Here is a 23,532-nt window from a genome sequence, read left to right as displayed (position 1 = left end):
TAAAATGCAGACAAGTCCATAAATCTAATTAAAACTGGGATGTTTTGCTGTACTCTTAAGTAAAGATTATTTTCAGGTCATTAACTTTTTGGAATACCGAGTACTCAAATTTTGGTTAATCTTTTACCACCTTTATCAAAACCGTCGTCTAATTATTCAAATTAAGTGGAAATGAAAAGCGTACTGGAAATATTTTGGGTATGCTACACACAATACTTTCTCTGCGATCATGGACAATCCGCAAGTAAAACCAAATTTATTTTTTATTAACAATCACATATTTTCATCACAATTAACTAATAATATTGGGGAAGTTCGACGAAAACAATGACCTGTAAATTATTTCGGCTATAAAATTTTTAAATATGTTGCAACTTTGTAAAGCCGTACCTGTAGTATGCCATTCTTTTGACTGGCTGGTATGACCTTCCTTACAAAAAACAAATAAGCAGCGATGTGTGGAACGAGATGATTGAAGGACTACGTGTTTTCTATACAATTTTAATTTCTTTTCACCGACAACTATAGTAGTTCTTTGAATATCCATTTTCGTGTCTGCAATTTTTACAACATTGTCTTTACTTGCTAAAAATGTGCCCCCTACTTCAGATGGTGGAAGAATTATAAGTGCTTACTGTTTAAAAATTCCGAACCTTTTTTACTTTCCGAGCGTAAGCGATTCGAGTCCATCTTATAATTTTTCGCTGGATTTGTTGTGCTTCACTGCAGGGGCGAGGGAAGTTCTGGCGAAATAACCTCGGACCAATTTTCATAACATCTAATAGGCTTTTAACCAGGGCGATGTTAACTTGGTCACAAACAATCTGATAAAACCCTTCCTGTCAAAACTACTATTGTCACTAGTCTCAGTGTAACTGAAAACACAATCTTTCACAATCTTCGAGAAAAATGAACGAGTGAAAATCAAAAAACGTTACAATAAGTTCATCATTAAGCCTTTTCGCTTTTTTGTATCGACTTTTCGGTTTTACTAGTGTGTGTAACTTCATATTTACGAATTCAAGTGAGAATATTTTATGACAAAATTTGTGAATTTTTTGGCAAAATTGTGGGATACAACAGGTAACGAATTAAAATAATAATTTAAAATTTTATTTCTGATAACGAACATTGGTTGGTGTGAATCTTTCTTCAATACCCTTTCAAATATTTCCCACAGGCTGAGAAAAGTTCCAAATTCGGGTGAAAATTGAAGTTTTTATCAATTTTAAATAGGTCAAAGAGGAGGTGGGTTACTTATATTTTTATGACTATAAATTTATTTTTGATAAACCGTACTTCAAAATCAACAATAGAATATTTAATTATGGACAAACAGTCAGGTCAGGTCAGGTCAGGTAAGGTCAGATCGGGTTATATGTTCCCATATTTTAATCCATGTAACACATTGCAGGTGACCTATGGGCATACGGACACCAAAAAAGTGTGGTTTATGAATCCGTGTTGAGTTTTTAGTCTAGACATCCGGATTTTTGGGAAAAAATCAAAATAGTATAACAACATTTTGCAATTTAACATTGAAACTGAAAAACCAAAAGGTCTGAAATTTTGCAGGCGTTTTAAGATTATCGGAACCATGGTTTGGTAAATCGTTGATCAAAATTTATCCATTTATCCCCTCTCAAAAAATGAATGATGTTATCACAAAATTTTGCCGACTAAGGGCCAGTTCGTATAATATTTTAACTGAGGTTAAGTTAATCATGCATTTAACGAGGTGTTTAGCGACGGCTGATTGGTGGAGAGTCGGTCACGTGGTACTTGTAAATTGATCGCAATGAAATATTTAACTGAGCTTTTGTAAACCGGGTCTTAATATTATTTAAATTTGATAAAATAACATACTTCTGCACCTGTGGTTTATGAATCCATGTTAAATTTTTGTCTTAGACATACAGATTTTTGAAAAAAAAATCAAAATTATGTAACAAAATTTCGAAATCTTGACTTACAATTTGGGTGAGTAAATTTTACTTAAATTTATTAAAATTACATATCCTGTACTTGTTGATTATGAATCCATGTTCAGATTTTACCTCAAATGTCCAGATTTTTTGGAAAAAAAAACAAAAGTGAATAGTAACATTTTACCGTTTCATTATGAAATTGAAAAAACCGAATACTCTGGAATCTTGCAAACGTTTTAAGGTATTGATGATTAAGACATCATCATAATGACGTCATCACTTTACAATTTTGCCGAACAAAAGTTATTTAAATTTTTATAAAATAACATAAGCTTGGACTTGTGGTTTATGAATCGATGTTAAATTTTTGTCCCACACATCCTGATTTTTGAAAAAACAAATCAAAATTATGTAACAAAATTTTACAATTTAACTTTTAAATAAAAAACCGAATGCTTTGAAATCTTGGCTTACAATTTGGTCGAATAAATTTTACTTAAATTTAATAATATCACATATTCCTGTACTTGTTGGTTATGAATCTGTGTTCAGATTTTACCTTATATATCCAGATTTTTTGGAAAAAAAACCAAAATTGAATATTTACATTTTACCGTGTAATTATGAAATCGAAAAAACTAAATGCTGTGGAATGTTGCAAACGTTTTAAGATAATGGTAAATCGTTGATCAAAATTTATTCGTTTACGTCGCCCGTTAAAAATAATGACATCATTTTACAGTTTTGACGAACAAAAGTTATTTAAATTTTAATGTTAAATTTTTATCCTAGACTTTCAGATTTTTGAAAAGAAAATCCAAATTATATAACAAAATTTTACAATTTAACTTTTAAATAGAAAAACCGAATGCTTTGAAATCTTGAGTTACAACTTGGTCGAATTAATTTTACTCAAATTTAATAAAACTACATACTCTTGCACTTGTTGTTTATGAATCCGTGTTCAGATTTTACCTTAAATATCCAGATTTTTTGGAAAGAAAACAAAATTGAATAGTAACATTTTACAGTTTAATTATGAAACTTAAAAAAAACTTAATGCTCTGGAATCTTGCATACGTTTTAAGATAATGGTAAATCGTTGATCAAAATTTATTCGTTTACGCCGCCCGTTAAAAATAATGACATCATTTTACAGTTTTGACGAACAAATTTTAACAAAAGTTATTTAAATTTTATAAAATAACATACGTTTGGACTTGTGGTTTATGAGTTCATGTTAAATTTTTATTCTAGACATTTAGATTTTTGAAAAGAAAATCCAAATTATGCAACAAAATTTTACAATTTAATTTTTAAATAGAAAAACCGAATGCTTTGAAATCTTGAGTTACAATTTGGTCGAATTAATTTTACTCAAATTTAATAAAACTACATACTCTTGCACTTGTTGATGAATCCGTGTTCAGATTTTACCTTAAATATCCAGATTTTTTGGAAAGAAAACAAAATTGAATAGTAACATTTTACAGTTTAATTATGAAACTTAAAAAAACTTAATGCTTTGGAATCTTGCAAACGTTTTAAGATAATGGTAAATCGTTGATTAAAATTTATTCGTTTACGCCGCCCGTTAAAAATAATGACATCATTTTACAGTTTTGACTAACAAAAGTTATTTAAATTTTATAAAATAACATACGTTTGGGCTTGTGGTTTATGAGTTCATGTTAAATATTTATCCTAGACATTCAGGTTTTTGAAAAAAAAATCCAAATTATATAACAAAATTTTACAATTTAACTTTAAAATAGAAAAACTGAATGCTTTGAAATCTTGAGTTACAATTTGGTCGAATAAATTTTACTCAAATTTAATAAAATTACATACTCCTGCACTTGTTGTTTATGAATCCGTGTTCAGATTTTACCTTAAATATCCAGATTTTTTGGAAAGAAAACAAAATTGAATAGTAACATTTTACCGTTTAATTTTGATATTTAAAAAAACTTAATGCTCTGGAATCTTGCAAACGTTTTAAGATAATGGTAAATCGTTGATCAAAATTTATTCGTTTACCCCGCCCGTTAAAAATAATGACATCATTTTACAGTTTTGACGAACAAAAGTTATTTAAATTTTATAAAATAACATATGTTTGGGCTTGTGGTTTATGAGTTCATGTTAAATTTTTATCCTAGACATTCAGATTTTTGAAAAAAAAATCCAAATTATATAACAAAATTTTACAATTTAACTTTTAAATAGAAAAACCGAATGCTTTGAAATCTTGAGTTACAATTTGGTCGAATCAATTTTACTCAAATTTAATAAAATTACATACTCCTGCACTTGTTGTTTATGAATCCGTGTTCAGATTTTACTTTAAATATCCAGATTTTTTGGATAGAAAACAAAATTGAATATTAACATTTTACAGTTTAATTATGAAACTTAAAAAAACTTAATGCTCTGGAATCTTGCAAACGTTTTAAGATAATGGTAAATCGTTGATCAAAATTTATTCGTTTACCCCGCCCGTTAAAAATAATGACATCATTTTACAGTTTTCACGAACAAAAGTTATTTAAATTTTATAAAATAACATATGTTTGGACTTATGGTTATGAGTTCATGTTAAATTTTTATCCTAGACATTCAGATTTTTGAAAAAAAAATCCAAATTATATAACAAAATTTTACAATTTAACTTTTAAATAGAAAAAGCGAATGCTTTGAAATCTTGAGTTACAATTTGGTCGAATAAATTTTACTCAAATTTAATAAAATTACATACTCCTGCACTTGTTGTTTATGAATCCGTGTTCAGATTTTACTTTAAATATCCAGATTTTTTGGAAAGAAAACAAAATTGAATATTAACATTTTACAGTTTAATTATGAAACTTAAAAAAACTTAATGCTCTGGAATCTTGCAAACGTTTTAAGATAATGGTAAATCGTTGATTAAAATTTATTCGTTTACGCCGCCCGTTAAAAATAATGACATCATTTTACAGTTTTGACTAACAAAAGTTATTTAAATTTTATAAAATAACATACGTTTGGGCTTGTGGTTTATGAGTTCATGTTAAATTTTTATCCTAGACATTCAGATTTTTGAAAAAAAAATCCAAATTATATAACAAAATTTTACAATTTAACTTTAAAATAGAAAAACTGAATGCTTTGAAATCTTGAGTTACAATTTGGTCGAATAAATTTTACTCAAATTTAATAAAATTACATACTCCTGCACTTGTTGTTTATGAATCCGTGTTCAGATTTTACCTTAAATATCCAGATTTTTTAGAAAGAAAACAAAATTGAATAGTAACATTTTACAGTTTAATTATGAAACTTAAAAAAAACTTAATGCTCTGGAATCTTGCTAACGTTTTAAGATAATGGTAAATCGTTGACCAAAATTTATTCGTTTACGCCGCCCGTTAAAAATAATGACATCATTTTACAGTTTTGACGAACAAAAGTTATTTAAATTTTATAAAATAACATACGTTTGGACTTGTGGTTTATGAGTTCATGTTAAATTTTTATCCTAGACATTCACAATTTTGAAAAAAAAAAATCAAAATTATATAACAAAATTTTACAATTTAACTTTTAAATAGAAAAACCGAATGCTTTCAAATCTTGAGTTACAATTTGGTCGAATAAATTTTACTCAAATTTAATAAAATTACATACTCCTGCATTTGTTGTTAATGAATTCGTGTTCAGATTTTACCTTAAATATCCAGAATTTTTGGAAAGAAAACAAAATTGAATAGTAACATTTTACAGTTTAATTATGATACTTAAAAAAACTTATTGCTCTGGAATCTTGCAAACGTTTTAAGATAATGGTAAATCGTTGATCAAAATTTATTCGTTTACGCCGCCCGTTAAAAATAATGACATCATTTTACAGTTTTGAGGAACAAAAGTTATTTAAATTTTATAAAATAACATACGTTTGGACTTGTGGTTTATGAGTTCATGTTAAATTTTTATCCTAGACATTCAGATTTTTGAAAAAAAAAATCAAAATTATATAACAAAATTTTACAATTTAACTTTTAAATAGAAAAACCGAATGCTTTGAAATCTTGACCAACAATTTGAGCGAATAAATTTTACTTAAATTTAATAAAATTACATACCCCTGTACTTGTTGATTATGAATCCGTGTTCAGATTTTACCTCAAATATACAGATTTTTTGGAAAAAAAAAACAAAATTGAATATGTAGTAACACTTTACAGACTCTTGATATCCAGATGTTTATAAACAAAATCTTTAGCTAATTTTCGTACGTGGTTGAAAAATGATCAAAAATTTCATGGGAGGGGGGGGGGGCTATTGAAAATTTTGAATTTTTGGAAAAAAAGACTAAAAATCCACAAACAATTCTGGGAAATTTAATCTCAACGTGCTGGTTTATGTAGTTTCTGACCAAAATATTCCAGATATTCGGTTTGAACGTCAAATTTTGTAAAAATCCTAAAATTTCTCAGATTTAAATTGGCGATTCTAGAAAAGTGAAATGAAGCCGAAAATACTTTAGGGGATTGAGATCGCAAAAAATGTCCTTCGCTAATTTTCGAAGGTGGCCGAAAAATTAGATAACGTTATAAAATTTTTGGTGGGAATGGCCGGACAAACTATTGCTTAGCGTTTTGGCGTCTAGGTAACATCGTTAAGACATATTTAAAACCACAACTGCTAAATCAGAATAAAAAAAGCGTCGGCAGACCAGAGAGAACAGACAGGCGAAACGGGAGAACTACTTTTTCATATTCTAGGATTTACGAAACGTCGAAAAACATGAAATTACAATACATACTACTTTATACTCACGAAGTAAAAAGATATTTAAAACAAAAATAAAAGTGAATATGTGGTAGCACACTAGCAACAATAAATTTGGGAAAAGGTGTAATTCGATAGAGAAAAAAAAATACAAAATTTCTCGACAGTTAACTACAAATTTTTGAAACCTTATACCGAAGAAGTGGAATTAATGGACTGCACATCACCAATTTTTTGGTTTAATTTTGGCATTAAACATTTCTTATAATAACCTTTGGTGCTATTTTGTCTTATACCCCGAAAAAAGATTATATCAGTTTTCATGTTCGTTACTACAGCTTGCTCCAACTTTAATGCTTTTCTAATCGTTTGTTCGACTCATAATGACGCTTGCATGCAACTTATTCGTTGAAATTTAATTAACCTCCGTGTAGTGTTTAGTTGAAAATCTTTTACATAAAGCTTATGTTTGTGTGTTGCTGTAAAATCGTAAAATTAAATTATTGAAGTGAGTTCACACTTAAAACATTAACACACAGGATCTGGCATATCTGTAACTTACGTCGCGCCTGTAATGAAACAGTCGAATTTTCACTTGACGTCGAACAGTAAACAAATCAGTGAAATAAATTGCTTATCAAAAATTAAAATTATGCATAAAAAAATTAATTTCGTTTTAGTATTATTTTATGATGTTACCTTACACCTCTGAATTATTTCATAGCTTTATTTTACTACTTGTGTCTACAAACATTCCATAAATCAAAAATAGATTAACGTATTACAATATAATGTCAAATTTTTACACTTATGGCGTTTTGCATCATTAAAATTAATCACATCTGACTTGAACAACTAGATACGTTTCTTTTTGTTTTTTAATGTCTGGGTGATGAATTCGACCTAAACGCATAAAATTAATCGTAGATTAATCTTGCGATTTCTCAAACGCAAGGACACAGTTTCGGGCAGAACTTAATACCTTCGTAGACAATCTTATCTAGCTTAAGAATTAGAAATTTGTTATTAATACGTTTCACATTCTCCCTTCATAATTTACAATGGGGAGAGCACGAGATTATCGACTACGGACCACGATATAGGGCAGAGTAGCCTACAATAAATGAGATCTTTTGGCGAGTCCTGACAGGTGCTGTTTCGAGCATCTGCAGCTATCATTCTCCTTGTCTGCGGATTATTTTGTGTAAACTGTGCATCGGACTCTAAAAATTGATTGATTTCGTTGATATTCGTCGTGTGACTAAGCCCACATTTAATGAAATAATTAAGCCAGTTTGCCAAATTGCCTTAGAAGATTTATATTCCTTTGTGCTATCAGATTAGAAAATTAATTTTCAATTTTCGAATTCCATAACATGTCTTAGTTACATGTACCATTATCAGCTCGTTTTCGACTAAACTTCATAACAATTCTTACACCCAATCGTTTATAGGCAATATAATTCACACAATGGTCAAAACTCAATCATACTGAGGCATACTTTTGGACTTCCGTCAGAAGGCAAAACTTCCTACCCAGTTGCATAATCCAGTACTGCATTCCGGTAAATCGTCTCGAGGTTATGAATTCAGGGCCGTTCTCTTTACAGGAAGAGACCTGAAAACTTAATTGTGACGTTTAAGAAATTTTTAGCAAGCCGTTCGTCCCTATTTGACGTTCATTAATGTTGTAGCAAGACGATTAATCGACTCATCTTTCCTCTGTGTATTATACAAGACGTTGCACCACCCTGCGCAATTTCAAATGAACCTTTAAATTCTTGATGTTGTTTGTTTTTTCGAAAGAGAGAGGAGCACGACGCCCTCTTCTAAAATTGTTTGTCAAATTTCAATATTGAATACTATACGAGACGGTGGAGTATTTATATGAAAGAATAAAGACGACTTCACTGCGAAATCAGCGCTCCGAGAGAAATTTTCTACTTAATTATTTATTTTTCGACGGATTTATTATGAACAGGATGTTTCGTGAAGATTTCACGGTTTTAATAAGGTAATTAGCAATTAAAAATGTTGTTTTTTCGGTTTTTGAGAGATGGGTGTATTGTGTAAATGGTGTAAGAAGCAACGGTGCTACATGTAGATTTTCTTAGTTCAGTAGTGGAACTACAAACAAAAGATATTTTGGGTATGGGCTTGCGCTTCCCTCACTTTTTAACCAAGTGAGTAATGATTGAGGCCTGCGCAGCAAACAAAAAGGCACTCAAATATATATAATGTTCAAACGAATACTAAATATATCTGTAAAGACTTGGATTAGACCTGATCAATTTTTTTTCGTTTTTGTAATCACAATTAAATATTTATCATAGTAGAAACTCATTTTAAGGATTTTTTTTAAATTACGACCACCTAAAAATTGGATCGAAACTGCAGCCAGTGAACCATATTGTAGCCGTATTTGAATATACATATAATGTGACTAACCCCGCCCACCCGCCTTCTCTTTTCTTAAAGGATATCTCATTCGCCAAAATCAGTTTTATCTTAGCAGGTACTTGCCCCGCCCACCCACCCTCTCTTTTCTTAGAGGGTATACCATTTGCCAAAATCAGTTTTTCTTAGCAAGTACTGATGACTAACTTTTATTAAAAATGATCAAAATTTGGAAACATTACAAGCTTACTTTTACCAGTGTTTAGTTGGTTATGTTTCAATGGATTTTTCTTTTCTTGGTTTTGTTTTCGTTTATAATTTATAAATGTCTTATGAAAGTTTTTTTTTTGGTTTATTTATTATTGAAAAATAATAGCTCGGTTTATGGAAGTATTCACATATTAGATACGTGCAGTGTTGCTAATTTTACTTTTATAAAATGACGTTTTTTTTTGTAATCTACATCATAAAGAATTTTTTTATAATTTTTTTAGGACTCTCGAACCCCGTTACTGAAGAGTTAATCCGCCATTTTCTACCACCCGGTATGACAATAGGTGTACAATAAAAAAAATTGGAACATGTCTTGGAATTATTATTTGCCGTTCATTTATAACAGGGTAATTATTTTCTGAGACTAATAAGTATTTTAAATGCAGTCAGGTTGACAGATAATTGACGTTTGACTTGATAGCATGTCCTAGACTTACGTATCAATTTTTCGCGGTTTATTTTTATTTCATCTTTTGCTTTGTTTGCGTGGTAAACATCAGTTCTGGCCAGAATTAGTGTGTGAGTTTTGCTGTTTATTATATTTTTACCACAACACACAAAATTAATGAAATTAATAACAATGCAGGTATTTTAGAAAATGTGGCCAATGCAGTAAGGCAAAGGACTAGGTTGTGTTTACAAAAAGGGGTTTATCACTTTCAGCATTTGTTCTAATTTGATATTAAAATTATATAATTATTCAAAATGTAACAGGTATGAAACATAACAGAATGTTCGATTGAGTTATGTTGAATATTTTTTTATTGTCTCAATAAAGTGACGTATTCTTGTTTTCTTTTACTTTCCAGAGAAACCTTATTTTCCAAAATACGTGTATTTTGACTAATCAAAAATTGTCAAAGACTCGAAAATGACAATTTTTTAACCTATCGTTATTTATGTTGTTAAATATTTTGAATAACCGTCAATTTTTTAGGTGACTTTTTCTACACTTTAAAAAACGCGTAAACAATTGAATTTTCACCGCCTGCTCCAAATATATTTTTATGTCACACCCGTTATCACTGAGAATTTGTTTTGTTCACTTTTCTGATTTTTTAGAGTGGAAAAATATTTTCAAAATTTGAAGTAATGAATGTAACGAGGATTAAATATTCAGTTTAACAGAAACGTAAAACAAAAATGGATAACGACAATGTAGAAAACAAAAAAGATAGCTAAATCCTTAAAAAAAATCAACTGATTTGATGAGTATGGGAATTTATTTGAAGTCCATTGCGAAAACTAAATTTATTACGTACAAATCTATCAGCAAAGATAGTGATCTCTGATAAAAACCGAGTTTGATGGGATGTTATTACAATATACACGAGTGACTATAGAGCTAAGTGATGCTTCTCGCTTGAAAAAATAAAAAAATCAGACCGATTTTTCTTCTCAATTTTAAAAATTATTTTGACACAATGTATAGCTTAGTGTTTATTCATTAAAAAGCAGTACTTGGTACATACAGGGTATCTTTATTATTTTTAAAGATAAACAAACCTATAGTTCTTTTAGCAAATTTGTACCATTTTAAAATATCTTTCTGATGGTAAACACACCCTCTTATTATCACTTCCGACAGAACCGGAAATGACACCAAATACTTTTTTTTAATGGAACACTCGATATATTTTTTTATAAATGGAAATTCTGCTTTTTTGCTACAAAAAATCAAAGAAAAGCAATATTCTAAAATCAATAATTGAAAAGTTATTTAGTAAAATCAGTCTAAAACTAATTTAATTCAAATCTAGTTGCTTGAAAAATAAGTTTTTGATCTGTCAGTTCGACATTTGTAACAAAAATATACTTATTTTTGGAGCTTTATCATTGTTGTAATGGATCAAAACAATAATCTTGTAAAAGTTCTAGAAAATTTCACTAACGAAGTCTAAGTATAAGTCTATACATACTAAGAAAAAATGTACATGACCACGAAATTCAAATCTTTTATTTTGTCTTTTTACTTCCCGACCGCTGGCCGACTCCACTTTTTCGTTTTCTCGACTTATGACCTTTATATTTTGCCCATTTTTTTCTAACGAAGTTTTTTTCCCAACAAGAAACTGGAAACATGTTAACTATTATACTGTTATTGAAATAAAACTCTATATTTAAAAAAAGCAGAAATTAAACAAGAAAAGACGACTACGTATATTATGAAAAAGGGCAAAATATAAGCCCCGCCCACCCACCCTATCTCAATTGTGATGATTTTTTCATTCGTAATCAGACCGAGGGGCGGAGTTCAATTGTAACATATTATTTCTCTAGAAAATTCTACCCTTTTAATAACATATTTCACATGGTAATTTCTCGTTGAGAAATGAACTCACGATGAATAAAAAATTCATCACAATTGAGAATGGGTGGGTGGGCGGGGCTTACATTTTGCCCATTTTTTGTTAATATACGACCTCTTTTTTCCCAACAAGAAACTGGAAACATGTTAACTATCATTCTGTTATTGAAATAAAACTGTATATTAAAAAAGCAAAAATTAAACAAGAAAAGACGACTACGTATATTATGAAAAAGGGCAAAATATAAGCCCCGCCCACCCGCCCTATCGCAATTGTGATGATTTTTTTATAATCGTCGAGAGCCAAAGGAGCAGAATTTAAATGCAAAATTCTTATTATTTCTCTCTTTACAAGAAGCTACCATATAAGACATTTTTTGACTATTGTGTTCTTCAAAGGATACTATGTATATTAAGAAAAAGTTAAAGCCAAAGATTAAGCCCCATTTATAACTGCCCTGGTCTAAATATATAGTATAGTATAATTTTCATTCGCTGGCAGAACTGGGGGCAGAGCATAATTGCAAAATCCATATTTCCTTACAAAAATTTACCATTTTAAACGTGTTTTAAGTTTCTAAAAATAAAAAAATCACAATTGAGAGGGGGTGGGTGGGCGGAGTTTATATTTTGATTTTTTTTTTTTAATATACATAGTATTCTTTGAACAACACGATGCTCAAAAACATATTTTTAATTTCTTGTAAAGAAATAAATATTTTGCAGTTAAGCTGAGTCCCCTTGGTTCAGGGCGAATAAAAAAAAAATCATCACAATTGAGATAGGGTGGGTGGGCGGGCTTTCAATTTGCCTTTTTGTTTTAATATGTGTAGACTTCTTTTCACAACATGAAACTTAAAACATGTTTAAAATGGAAAATTTGTATAAGGAAATATCGATTTTGCACTTAGCTCCCCCCCATAACCACCAAACCCATATTCCTTTCATAAACCATTTTAATCATATTTCAAGTTTCTTGTTATGAAAAGATGGTTATGTATATTAAGAAAAAAAAAGGTAAAATATTAGAAAGTATTGTAATGAAGTCCGTCGGCCGACTCTCTACTTTTACTTTTCTTGACCTTTCATGACCCCAACAGTGCGAAGAATTGGGTCTCCCGTTTCCGTTTGTCTGTCTGTCCGTCTGTCTGCCGTCCCAATTTTTTTTTTTGTATGTTTTTGCAGAGTGATTCTTCTGTAAGTATTCTCTGGCTGTGTGAGTGAGCTGTCATTGTCACCCCGTCCCCACTGATCGGAGATATTTGAAACAAATTATTGATAATTCAAAAAATATAGGTTAGTTTAAAGTGAAAAAGAGAAGATTCCCAACTATCACTGAAGATACATTTCTGTTCGACAGCTTGAATGAAATTTTGGTGTTTCCCGGTGCAGTATTAATCGTATTTTCAAGAAAATACTGGAAAGCATCAACATTTTGAAGCATTTTTTGATTTCCCCAGGACGACAGGAATTTGCAGAGTGGCTACTAATAAAAAACCAAGAAGTACACTTATTTTTTGACAACATTATTTGGGGCGACGAAACTTTTGTACCTTTGAATCAGGTCTAAAACTTGTATTTTCAACAGGATAAGGCACAACGTGACAAACGTGGATATTTTTTAACATAAATCTTTCAAGACCGTTGGATAGGGAGTAGAGGCTCAATAAGATGCCCTCCAAGATCACCTGATTTGAACACCGTTCATTATTTTCTTTGGGGTTTCGTAAAAGAATGTTTACTTTGATGAATGGCGGGACATAGAGTTATTTCTTGAAACATCGCATTAGAGAGATTTTCACAACATTAAACCTACAGTTTATAGCAAATACCACACAAGGTATTCATAGAAATAATATCTATCGAACAAAGTGGAAAAAAAAGAAAAGTTTTGAAGAATGTGTTTACCATCAAATAGATATTCTACTACGATATAATTTTGTTCTAAAAACCTTAAAAAAAGGGGGTTGTATCAAATAAAAAAATACACCCTGTATGTATGCAGCTACCAAAATCGTAAAACGTCTCTAGTGCGAAATTAGGATAATCCATTGAAAATGAATATTTAGATTATAACTTACCTATTGTGATAAAATTACTCCATTTATTATCATATGGCACTTTTCCACAATATACGAAAGTAGCACTTCATAAATGAAACTGCACTCGCTTTATCTCGATAAGCTAACGCCTGCAAATCTTTAATTCGTAGTATAAAAAACTTATTAAATTTGGTAAAGGTCTATCTCTGATACACTATCTAATTGGTTTAAGGGGGGTATAGTATTACTTTTTATGAATTCAGTGGAAAACTGTACACTTAAAATTTACAACCGGTTCTTTCGTTGAATAATAATGAAATAGATGGTTAATTTGATTTTATTAATCTAGACGATTTTTTATATGTGAACAATAAAGAGTGCCATTTGATAACGTTTTTCCTTATTTAAACTTTAGAAACAGTTCATGACTGAATGAAATGTTTTTCTTTTGATTTCCATAAGTTTTGAGTGAGATATTACAGTCATTATTCAACTTGATTTACAATTGACAATTTATTTTTTTGTTAAATGTGGAGAAAATTGCAATGTATTAAGTGATTGATCATATCAGGACTATTGCTGACTTATAGGCACAGATAATAGAATCGATTATCAAAATGACGTTACGTGTCAATTTATGATTTATGATACTTTTTAATTATGCAACGACATGAAAATTTAAATAAAAAATAATAATTTTGGTAAAAAATACTCCTATATTTGTAGATTTTTGGTAACAAATTTTACTACAATATAATTAAATAATTAAAAAATTTTGGGCAATACTAATGTTAGTTACAAATCTATAAGCGTAGATGTTTTCGCGACCGGCCCTGTACAAGGTTTCCTAGTCCGATCTTCACCTTCATAAATTTTATACGTGGACAGTGAGCACTAATTCGATAGATAAATGGACTTATCAGGTTTGTGGAGGACACTTAACATTTTATCACTGAAATTAGCTTAAAATTTTCTCAGTAAATCCAATACAGAAAAACCCGCTTTAAGTTCTCAGTTGGCTCAAATAATTTTGGGTCATAAACTGTACGAAGTTGTTTAATTGCTAATTTTCACATAGTGCCTTTTTAGAGCAACAATTTTTTCCTTTTAATTTAAAGAGGGTCTGCCACGAAGCTTAAATGTTCCGTTACAACTACGTTACTAGGCTTCTCTCACCCGTTTGAATGTTTGTTGGTCTCTTCGTGATTTTGTTAGAAGTATAATCTCGGAAAACACACTAAGACACTAACACTGATTTAACAACTTCAGAAAGTTGATGACGTTAACTCAAAAACTATTAACTACTATAAGTTCTATGTGCTGAAAGTTAGTCTTTCTACCCACTAAAACACGAAATTTAGAAAAGATCTTCCACCTCGATGACGCTGCAATACTCCAAAAAGTTTTTGTAGGTAGGAGTAATTTGTAAGTGGCTTGATCTGAATTTTTAATGTTTTTATTTTTTAAAAATGCTTTTACAGGGTATTTTTAAAGAAGTGAATGGAGCGATTATGGTATTGACTGAATTAAAAATAACACAAGAGTGTTTTTAGTAATTACGCCAAACGTATCAAACTTCATCGAAAACATTCGTTAGGCAATCGCAAAATTTATTTAAAAAAACATCTGAAACATGTAACAACGTCTTTTTTGCGTACCTCTGGCTCAATAATCCACTCTATTTTTTAGAAAGATTAACGCATGAATTAATTAATTTGATTTTATTTAAATTTCAACCTATTTTTGAGTAACTAAATACGTATCAAACTGTTACTCACGTTTTCATGTCGGAGTTTTTTGGCCACTTGAAATAACTCCAATAACTGATAATCACAGAGCAAAAAATTATGAAATATTTAAATGTTGATTTTCAACTAGTTTTTTAAATTTTATTACCTAAATAACTTTTAATATTATGTTTTGGGTTGATTGGGCCCGAAATAAAAATATCATTGATATTAAAATTAACTACTTGTCTAAAAATTTCGTAAGTTTGCAAGCGACAAAATTATGTAGCTTACAGATCAATTTTTAAAACATCATTTTTTCGACCCATCGCTCTTAATCCCACAGATTAACCGGTTTAAAACTTACCCGTCATAATTAATGCAAAATTAATGGCCGCCGAAAACCGCCCCATTAACTAAAAATTCTTACAATTAGCATCAATTACAAAAACCATTAAGGCGGGCCCACACGCACACGACACCTCAAGAAGCCGCCTCATCATCCCCATTAATCAATTTCTGAACCGGGCCTATCCTTGTTAGCAGATTTTTTCCCGAGCATTGCATCACCTCGCGTCCTTAATTTTTTTTCTTCCAAGCTAGACATTTTTATCACATTACTGGCCACATACATGGGTTTTACTTATCGCAAGCACGTTTGTCTGGTTGTAATTTTACCGGCACCCAGCAACAGATCAGGTTCCGATACATTTTGTGCAATTTTTCCACACAAAATTTCTGCGTTTAGTGACGTGCTATGGGAGTTTTGCGCTTTTCTGCGCCATTCATAAAAATGACGACAGTGGACTGACGAAACTCTTCTTTCAACAATCGTCAGATCGTATCAGTGTGCTAATTATTTGCGCTATTTTTGTTTACAGCGTATTTACGGTAAAAGAGTAAACATCACGTGATGGCTGAGAAAATTGGTGACGGCGTGTCTGGGATGGAAACTTTGGTGAGACACTGGGTGTACGGTTTTCCGGGGACGGTGTCTAGACGGGTCAGAGGCGCCGGCAAGTGGGTTTTTTCGGGATCGAAAGCAAGATTTTAATTTATTATTATCTGCAACAATTGTTGTATATTGTGAAGCAAAAAAGTTGTTGCAGTTGGCGGGAAGTCACAATCATGTGGAATGGAATAATATCGTTACTTTGTCCTTCCATTCACTAAGGAAACGGTTTATTAAGGCTATTTTTCTTAAAAACTGTACAATGCATCTTTTCTAAAAGTGGCCCCATGTTAACTTATGTTCAAGTAAAGATTCTTGAGTTGATTCTGTATATTTTGGGCAATAGAGGTATTTAAGGACTAAATTAAAATAATAAGTCAGATCTTTGTGTTATTATTTTTATTACTTATTAATGTTTTAAAGCCCAAATTAACAATTTACTGCAAAACATGGTAGTGGAAATTAAAGTAGGATCATAAGGGTTTTCACCCTAATAAGAGTTAACTTGGGGTCTAAAATTTAACACGGGAATCTGTATGGCCATTTTCGACCGGTTTCGGTTTATTAAGTAGCGATCTTCAGGTCTTTCCAATTAACAAATCTCAAAATTAAAAACGCATTTAAAATAACACAATGAAATTGAATAAACCTACTTTAAATTGCAAATGGCGTTCGACGAATCGAATAAAAATTTTTAGTTGTGGCTATAGTCAATTTTATTTTAGACAATCAGGATTCACATATTCATGATAATTTCACTTAAAAAATTCTGTTCTCCACAGTCTATCCGTTTCCAAAAGAATAAGTTTGCAATTTTTATAACTTTAGGACGTTTCATGTACAACTGATAAATAAAATAAAAATATATTCACTTACAACACTTGATATCAATGACATAGATTACGTTTGATAATGCAAATATTTTGTTTAAACAAATGGCCGAATTTTTTCAACTTGATTCAGGGACATTTAGTTCAAGTAAAAAAATATTGATAAGATACAGATACAATTTTAGCGTAAAATTTAACGGAAGTCGAGTTTCTTGGTTAAATGTTTTTTATGGACACAAAAAAGTCATTGCAAATTTGTAGAACTCAGGGCAATTTTGTAATTCAGTGGAAAAAGCAAAGAGCATTGTCAAAAAAATCAAATTTCTTTGGTTTTGGTATCTGATTTTTCGAGATTTTTAAAACGTAAAATTAGCTCGAAATCGAACAACAACAAAATGGAGGATTGTCAATCGCACAAAGACAGCCGTTTAATTGTGTTATCAGTCTGAATTAGTTTTTCATTTTAAAATGAGTTGTTACAAAATCGAAAGGAAGTTAGTTTTCACAACCTGGCACCAAATAGCAAGCGCAGGACTCAATTTGATGCTACTTTTATTATCTCATGCAATATGTTGTGGATTTCATACTACGTTTGACTTTTGATACAAAGATAAATTTTTGTGTGCGAATTATTGCATCATGAATTACAAAAAAAATTGTAGTCCGCCCCTAGATCCCAAAATACTGTAAATTTAGATTAGATAAGAATGGTGCAGAATTGTTCTAGTGCTATCTACCCGATTATCTTCCTTTTGGAGAAATTTCCACTAGCTGATATCAGAAACTAATTAATTTTATCACGTCAGAAAATATTATTTCTAAACTTATGATGATTATCGGTCACCGAAATGCAATAAATGTTAGAAATTTCGACACCTACTTTATCTATCGTGGCATTAATAAAATATAAACAATGATAAGGTTTCGGATACCCTTAAACTGACCTTATCTATTCTCTAAATTGGTTGGGTACGAACGCGGCCTTGGCAATTTTGAAACATATGGATGGACATTTAGCGACTTTCTCTTGAAACTTTTCGAAAAAAAACAAAAATTGTAAAAATAAAAATATTCAACCGTCGTGATGTTTAATCGTTCCGTTTTACCAAACAAATCGCGAAAATGTCGTTTATTAAATAAAAAAATTAAAAGGGGGTGCACGTTAAAAAATAAAAAATCCGAAAAGTCAAAAATGTAAAAATAAAAAAAACTTACGTGTGAAACGAAAATAAAAAGAGGAAACCCGTGTGCGTTAGACGTCGGTTGTCATCTTCAGGGGTGCACCAGGTGTCGGAGCGCCAAGTCCATCACCATCAGACAGCACTCACTAGCGTCTAACCCGCCAGATAGTCTAGCAATACTCTAACATCACAATGATGGTCTCAAGTCCCAAAACCCCTAAACTTGCAGGACCACTTTTTATTTGGTTGGCAAATTCATAGCTACCTGTACATTGCTGAGGGGAGGGGCGGAGTGCCGTGCAGGGAGTTTGCATGGTCATACCCCCCTTTCATAGCACCGGAGCTTGCAGTACAGTTATGCGAAAATCAAGATTTGCAACTCGGCTCGGCTCCTTCTCCTTTGCACATCCGAAATTTTGGCGGTTTTTGCCCCACGCCTGCCACCGGAGGTCCTTGTCTCGCGCGAACGGGGGCGATGCGCTTCAATTCGTCCATCATTAGCAGGTTTTCAGGTTTTGGCTATTTTGGGCACTTTTGCCTTTCGACGGCTCGGGCCCGCATTGGCGTGCAGGAAGGCCGCCCGATCGGGCATATGTCCCGGACCGGAGGCGCTTCCGGAAAAACCGCCGGCGCTGATTCTTCCTAGTTCCATTCATGCCTGCCGAGGAACAAACAACCCTACGCGCTTGAATACTCGCACCAACCTTGGACGGCGTGTTCGCAGGGGAGCGCCAAATAAATTGGCTAGACTGGACGAGTATGCGATAGTTTTGCCACGGGATCGCGTGAATATATTTTTAAGGTACTTATTATTATTTTTATTACGTACTTTTTTATTAGGTTGCCGTTTTTAAGCCGCTTAAGAAACGAAATTCTTTTAATTTATACCACATATTTGTAGTTATTTTTTACGACAGTGCATAAAATACGACTTACTGACACATTTTTTAGCTCGAAATATTACTAGGATAAATTAGAACTCTTACCCTCACCGTTATTTAGCACAGAATTTCCACAAATTACTACTACACTACCGTGAAACAGAATAGGGGAGAGTCAAATAAAATAGCTAGACTGGACGTTTAGTTTCGATAATAAGTTTGCCCCGAGAGCCCGTGAATATTTTTTAGACTATTTATTATTTTTATTATACATACTTTCATGTTGGGTTGCCATTTTTAAGCCGCTTAACTCCCACAGAAAAGAAATTCTTTAAATATATTTATAATTTATGGCACATATCTGTAGTTATTTTAAAAAGGGTAAATTAAAAATCCACATCCTTACCGTTTATTTGACAATGATGTGCTACTCCATCGTCGCTGAAGCACAAGGGATACCCACAAAATATATAGTTTTTACAATAAAGTCCTATTTAATAATTTTTTGAGATGATGCTTTCGACTCTTGGTGGAAATAGTAATATTCAATGTAATGATCCTATACAACGGATACGCACCAACCTTGGACGGCGTGTTCACAGGGGAGAGCCAAAAAAATGGCTAGAATGAATGAGAGTAAGCCGTAGTTCTGCCACGAGATCGCGTGAATATTTTTCTAAGGCAGTAATTATTATTCTTATTACATACTTTTTTATTATTTAAGCGGCCAAGTCCCACAGAAACGAAATTCTTTAAATGTAGTTATAATTAAAGACCGGATTTATATGCACGAACCTTTTATGAAACTTGCGCATGTATTTATACATACATAAAAATGCACATAATTCTGTAAGTATTAGGTTTTAGTTTTAACATTTCATTAAAATTACAGTAATAGTCTGAGAGATAAGAGACTGAGAGGGACAGATAACTAACTACCTACCAAGATTTTGCTTAATTCACATATCTCTACTTCTTTTCTGAATAAGCAAAGTTTGATAAGTTGGTAATTCAAAGATACCTGTTTAAAAATACATACCAATCTGTATAAATTTAGGTAAAACTTTATTAAATAACAGTATTTTGTTTGACTAGACAGCGGAAATTGCTAAAAATTTGCAAAAATCACAAAATATGATAAAACATGCAAAATATGCACGCAATATGCATTTAGCATATAACTCGGTCTTAGTTATAAGTTATAATACATGTCTGTAGTTATTTTTTACGTCGATGATATAAAGTAGGACTTTATTGTCACATTTTTCCTTCCTGAACGACTGGCTACTTTGAAATTTTTTCGACGTTTCATGACCCCTAGAGTACGAAGCGATAGGTCTCCCGTTTCCGAAACTACGAAACCGATTGTTGTGAAGTTTTATATGCGCTTTAGGAAGATCGTGTAGTTGGTAAAACGCTAAGCAAAGTTTGGTAAACATCCCCACCAACAATAGGATGACGTTATATCCAAAATTCCAAAAAGGTACCCCTTCACATGTAGTTTATGAATCCGTGTTCAGTTTTTACCTTAGACATCTAGATTTTTGGAAAAAAATTCAAAATTTTAACCAACTTTTTACAAATTAACTTTGAAACTACAAAACCGAATACTTTGAAATCTTCAAACGTTAATGACTCCTCAAAAAATAATGACGTCGTCTTACAGTTCTGCCAATTTTATACAATAACAAACTCCTGCATATGTAATTTATGAATCTGTGTTGAGTTTTTACTCTTGGCACAATATTTTATAATTTAACTTTGAAATTGCAAAAACCGAGTAAGGTTATTGGAAGCATGGTAAATCGTTAATTAAAATTTGTCCGCCATCTTACAATGTTTTTCAAATTTATGAGTGTTTTTGAAAGAAAAACTGTGCGTGTTTAATTAATTAATCAGTCTTCTCATCGGCGTTGAGGAGGCAAAATCGTATCTCATTTCCTTTTAACCACTGATGGATGCTTGTAATAAACATAAACAGTCGAAGTTAAGCATGTACTGAGAAACTGAGAATACTTATCTAAATTTTGTCCCGTTGGTTACCTGCTTTAAATATATTTCATATTGTCCACACTTGTGCGAGTTGTTAATTACGCTACCAGTTTTTACTCCACAGAAGTTATTACAAAACGAAAATCGCACAAATTTTACTATATTTTATGTAAAGAAACGTGATTTGTCGGACTATTCTTTAAGGGCGAAGGAATTTCTGTTGAAATATTTTTTTTTTAAGAATGTGAGTGAAACTTTTTTGGGTGCGATAACTATCTTTTTTCTTTACAGAATGTGAAGACCTTCTCGGGCCCCTCAACTGTATTTTTAGAAGGTGAAACCTTCTCGAGGACCCAACTGTCTTTTTTTACAGAAGATAAAACCTTCTCGGTGCCCCAACTGTCTTTTTTAAGAAAGTAAAATCATATTTTGTATTTTTTTTAAGGTGAAACCTCCTTTTTTTCTTTTACACTGTGTTCGTCCAGACAAATTCGTTTAGGACCTTTAACTTCTTTACAAAGTTCAAAATTTCCGAAAAAAATAAAAGTGGTGCTGTTGTTTAAAATATGTAAGACTTTATCATTATTAACAGGGGTAAAGGAATGTCCAAATTCTAAAATGTGACCGCTAACAGCTGACTTATTAAGAAAAACAAGGGTGGGTGGGTGGCTGGGGCTAGTACTTTGCTAAATGTTTTTTTTTTGCTAAAGGTTTGTCGTTGTTGATCTACAATTTAAAAACCATACTGATGCTTTGATATATAACTTTTCACAACAGGATAGATAGATAGAATGTAGAATTAATACGAAAATTTGAAAGAAACTAGAAAGGAGGGCAATCGGTCTGTAATTTTCAAATTTAGATGCATCACCGGACTTCAAGACAGCACAGATCTTGGATTCTTCCCATTTTGTAGGGACAAAGACGGAAAAAAGGGGACAAAAAATGACAAAAAAACGATACAAGACAGCCCAAAAAAGGGAGCAAAAATTAAAAGCGACACAAAAACGACACAAAAAATTGGTCTATAGAGTTTAGACAGTACTTCCCTCGCTGTCGGAGACATGAAGAGTGCATGCCTATTATGTTTTTTTTATCACAAAAAAGTATCAAATTTTATAATAATTTTTCAAAGACGCAAAATTTGTTGGATTCAGGGGCGAAGAAACTTTATCGAAATAACTTTCAACCAATTTTTTAGTTTTAAATATTAGTACGGTAAATTAAACATTATATCCTGACCATTATTTAGCACTGAATTTGCTTTAAGAGCAAATAGGTTTTCTTATTAAACAATATTGTTCCTTGTTAAAACTGATAAGAGTGAATATGACTCCATCGCGTCTGAAGCACAACTAATACCTATTGGACATAAGGAAATATATTTTAAAATGAAGACCTGATATCATTAACTTTTTTTTTAAGTAATATAATACTAAACCTTGCTAACACCTACAGAATAATAAAAAAACGACATTAAAGATAGCCATGGATTTTTGGAAGTTTGCATTTTTAATCGTTACATTTTTAATTCAAACTCTCAAATTGACGGTAATCTGACAGGACATTTTATGCATGTTTTAGGAATATCGTGATGATAATAAAAACTTGTCCAAAATTTGTTTGAATATGCACGCCAATGATTTAATAACGTTATCGTAAAATTTTGCATGGTAAATATAAAAATTGTATAAAATAACATACTTTTATACCTGTAGTTGATGAATCCGTCTTGACTTTTTACCCTAGGCATCCAAATTTTATCATTTAAAGAATAAAGTGGATGTGTTATTCGAGGACGATGGGAAGAAATTTCGAAATAACTTTATACATTTTTTTTTCATTCTATACGGACTACTAGCACTGCCAGTTTTTTATTTACAAATGTCAGCACATTTGATGATACTTTAATGATACATTTCGTGATACTTCTATACTTATGGTTTATGAATCCGTCTTGAGTTTTTACCCTAGAATTCCAAATTTTTTGGAAAAAAATAACAATTTAACTTTGAAATTGCAAAATGGAATACTTTCAAATCCTGAAAAGGTTTTAAGGTTCATAAGCATGGTAAATTGTTAATCAAAATGTCGTCATCTCAGAATTTTGCCTAACTAAAATATACAAAATAGTTTATCAGTATTTTCATATTTTAGATTTTATTATACAGAGTGACTAAAATAAAATGAATGAGGCAATCAGGTAATTTATTTTATTGATTAAATCAAGAACGGCGAACCCCTATTT

The 23,532-nt window shown here is 31.3% G+C and overlaps 1 protein-coding gene across 1 annotated transcript in view; it reads right to left on the bottom strand.

Moving 5' to 3' along the window:
• Br (broad) overlaps positions 1-18,591 on the bottom strand; it is a 70,643-nt gene extending 52,052 nt beyond the window's left edge. Inside the window, exon 1 of the mRNA XM_064060731.1 lies at positions 18,446-18,591. The gene's annotated coding sequence lies outside the window, so the exon portion shown is untranslated. The remainder of the gene's footprint in view (positions 1-18,445) is intronic.
• Between the last annotated feature and the right edge of the window lie 4,941 nt (positions 18,592-23,532).

This window comes from Zophobas morio, unplaced genomic scaffold (genome assembly GCF_036711695.1).
Source record: "Zophobas morio isolate AGI-343-1 ecotype UQ-CSIRO unplaced genomic scaffold, CSIRO_AGI_Zmor_V1 ptg000021l, whole genome shotgun sequence".
Taxonomy (NCBI): Eukaryota; Metazoa; Arthropoda; class Insecta; order Coleoptera; family Tenebrionidae; genus Zophobas; species Zophobas morio.
The sequence above is the reverse complement of the archived record's forward strand: the minus strand, read 5'-3'. Positions and strand labels throughout refer to the sequence as shown.